The sequence below is a fragment of the Megalobrama amblycephala genome, linkage group LG6 (genome assembly GCF_018812025.1).
Source record: "Megalobrama amblycephala isolate DHTTF-2021 linkage group LG6, ASM1881202v1, whole genome shotgun sequence".
Taxonomy (NCBI): Eukaryota; Metazoa; Chordata; class Actinopteri; order Cypriniformes; family Xenocyprididae; genus Megalobrama; species Megalobrama amblycephala.
Genome location: NC_063049.1, coordinates 1,616,910 through 1,620,708, shown reverse-complemented (window position 1 = coordinate 1,620,708; position 3,799 = coordinate 1,616,910). Strand labels below are relative to the sequence as shown.

General features: G+C 36.9%; 1 long non-coding RNA gene across 1 annotated transcript; it reads right to left on the bottom strand.

Moving 5' to 3' along the window:
• Positions 1 to 311: 311 nt before the first annotated feature.
• LOC125269466 lies at positions 312 to 2,867 on the bottom strand. Its single transcript, XR_007185109.1, has 3 exons — positions 2,538 to 2,867; positions 1,166 to 1,245; positions 312 to 1,019 (listed from the first exon to the last, which is right to left on the bottom strand). It is a non-coding gene; the product is annotated as an uncharacterized LOC125269466 (long non-coding RNA).
• Between the last annotated feature and the right edge of the window lie 932 nt (positions 2,868 to 3,799).

Genomic DNA, 3,799 nt, shown 5'->3' with positions numbered 1-3,799 from the left:
CTTAATCGTGTGAGCCAATGAGAGCAGTCATGGGGTGGAGCAGCACCTGTAGCTCCGCCCACTAGTTCTCACGCTGCTGACAGTTTCTCTGACAGGAGAGGCAGCAGTTTGGAGAAACTTTTTCTCAACATTATATGAAGGATTTTTGAAAAGGTATTGAATTAACATAAAATTAAGGAGGCTCCCTTACTGTTAAGTAGAAAAAAAAATCTGTATATATCACCTGTATATACAAATATTCAAATACATAAATAAAAAGAATATATCTATAATACTCTATTACTGATTAATATCAACAATAAAAGCGCCGGAGATCATTTCTCTTTTATTTCATCAGTCGGGATCCAGTGTTGAACACTCGTGACAGAACTGTGGGAAATCTTTCTCACATTTTAGACCTTCAGAAGAATAAACTCAACAGAAAACTTGTTCACACTTCCTTCAAACAGAATCATGGCTGTTTCTTTTCCTGATGTTTGCAGGTTTTGTGTGAAAGTCATTTAAGACATCTGTGAACATTTCACTGTTAGTGAAAACTAATGAAAACCTAAATAACAAAAGTGAAAAAGCTGAAACTCAATCACATTAACCAACAAAACTAACAAAATAAAACTGACCATGAGTTAATTTTAGTCTTTGATACACAATATATTAATCAGTCAATTTTGAGCATTTATAATCAATCCACCTGCAGTAAACATGACACTAGATTTACATTCAGCTCTGTTAACTGTGACAGCTCTAAAACACTGAAACTAAATATAATGGAAGAAACATCAACAAAACTGAAACAAAACACTTAATAAAGTAAAACTGTCTGAACAAAAACCAAACTCTAAGAATAAACTGAAAATAAAAGAGACAAAAGAATAGACTAAAGCACATCCGCTGGTCTTGTATAATCTTCATGCAATAAGGCGCGGTCTACTGCTGTACGCAAGGGTCCGGTCGAGCTGACATGAGAGGGAATGCTGGGAGCTGAACTCATCAGCTGGCGTTAATGCAACAATTACAACCCCCTGTGTGAAAAACAAGATCATTTTATAATTCAATTTTATATAAATCATTTAAATAATTCTCATTTCCATCATCACTAAAATATGAGTCTACAGTTTTTACCAGAATTTGATACATTTCTGTGGGATAAAATGCAGACAACACTTACTACAGCTGATGAGGGCGATGATGATGATGAGCAAAATCACCCCTACTGCTACGCCAATGATGATAGGAGTCATGGTTTCGCTGTTGGACAGATTATGAACAATGTGAAGCATTAACAACACGTTTAAGCAGGATATTTAATGTCTGTGGAGCACAAAAGCAGTTATTAAAATGTCAAAGCTGCTTCATTAAAACACTGTTAGGGCCGGTTCACTCTGAACGCGTTTTTGCTGTTGAAAACGAGACACACATCAGTAGAACGAAAAAAAGTTAAAGGTCTAGAGAATTTTTTAAGTGTTTTTTTTTTATTTTTTTATTTTTTATCATATTTAGTCAACCTTGTTCTGTTTTTGTGTAGTCAAGTTTTAGTCAACTAAATACATGGGCATTTTACTCTAGTTTTGGTCATTGAAAACTTTTTTCGTCATGCTGCATAATGGTTAAATTGATAATGATTATTTTGCTCACAATTATAATCACATCAATTGTTGTCATTTAAAAAAAATGGATTTTTACATTTCATCAGAATTATTGCACTTTCACCTATAAGCACAAATCAAGAGAATGTCGACTCGTACACCTGGTCTATTTATTTGACCTCATCTAGTTTCCTGATTTATTATAGGCTAATTATCAAATAAATTAAACAAGAAAACAAACAAACAAAAAATTCCTAATAGTAATTCCAGTAATTCTAAATTACATGAATGTTTTTCTATTAAAACAACAGCAAAAAGACCTTTTGTCACTCAGAGGAGTGTAATAGTCAGATTTCATGTTTGTATTTATTACAGTTCATCACTGAAGGTTTGATGGCAGGTTTAGTCGCGGCTCGTGAAGGAACAGACTGACTGAACGACTCTTTCATTGAAGCAGAATTTCTCAAACTGAGATTTCTGAACTCCAGCTCACTTGTGTTCAGATCATCTGTGCTTCTTTCTCAGAGAGAGCGTGTGTGAATGGTTGCCAGATTGCAAAGAAAATGTGTCCTTTTAACAGAAAAGCTCTTATTGAAGGAATTAAAGTTTTGACATCTGGCAACTGCGAATATGAAAGCTCATGGAGGCTTGTTAAAAACAGTCTGTAATATATATATATATATATATATATATACATTATATTCAGGTTTGACATTAGCATCAACAAACAGATAATGCCAAAGAAATGAAAACAATAAGTGACCCAGAAATAAAAATTTTGTCTTCATTGAAGATTAACATGCCCGGTTTATTATATTTGCATCTACTTGGTCCTCAAAATGTTTTCTTTTGTGTCCAGCAGGCAACAGAAAATTAAACAAACTTTGATCGACCTGCGGCCGAGTGTGTAAAACAAGGACTTTAACATCTTTGTATGAAGATAGAAAGACTTACAGTGTGAGGTTGTTCTGACAGTGCCAGTAAACGCAGTCCGTGGAGATCTTACAGTCAACACTGAACCTGAAAGAACTTGAGAAATGAGACGTGTTTATGAAGATGTACTGATGATTGGTTTAGTGATTGCAGTAAAGTGGGTTTGTACGCTGGTTGAGATGAGGTGTGCTCTGACATCATGGCCTGGAGATGATGGATAAAAGACAACAAATAGCTTCATTTTGATCAAGTTTCTTGTTGTCAGTTGTCGTGTCAAAAGATCATTCTCCTCCCCAAACATAGTCTCAATCCTGTTCTCGAAACACTCACACCGGCGCTGATTCTCGTCATGTCGACACACACGGGTTGATCTGGGAGTTGATCTGGGTGTTTTTGGACTCTTAAAACCGAAGTGTTGAAAACCACAACCTTTTTATTTCTCAACACATCTGTGTGTCTAGATAAGGACGACACATTTTGTGTTACTTTTAACTCAACCAGAGTGTTATTCCTCTCAACACAGAAAGATTTACGTCTTTTACGCACAAATGTGTTTTCATCACATGGTTTGTGTCAGGTGTTTTTTTGTAAAATTGGGTTGGACCACAAGGGTCAGCCTTCGCTGAGCCTCGGCCGCCCATGACCCTGTCTCCGGTTCTCCACTGTTCCTTCCTTGGAGCACTTTTGATAGATACTGACCACTGCAGACCGGGAACACCCCACAAGAGCTGCAGTTCTGGAGATGCTCTGATCCAGTCGTCTAGCCATCACAATTTTGCCCTTGTCAAACTCGCTCAAATCCTTACGCTTGCCCATTTTTCCTGCTTCTAACACATCAACTTACAAAATGTTCACTTGCTGCCTAATATATCCACCCACTAACCCCGTGGGTTGCCATGAGATGATCAGTCTCCAGGCTCTCCTCTCTTTTGGTCCGTTCCGTGATCCATGGATGGAACCCTGTTAACTGACCCCAAGGATATTAATGCCCACTTTAGGATTTTTTGGAGAAGATAGTCTCCGCTGTTAAGTGATTTCCAACTGGGAAGGCAGCGAGGCCAGGTGGATTCAGTTCTGAATTTTTTAAGAGATTTTGTCATATCCTTCCCCCACTCCTCCTCAGAATGATAATCAGATCTAAAAAAGATAAAGTTTTGCCCAGTACATTGTATGAAGCCAATATCTCTCTCATTTTAAAGGATTAGTTCAGTTTCAAATTAAATTTTCCTGATAATTTACTCACCTCCATGTCATCCAAGATGTTCATGTCTTTCTTTCTTAAG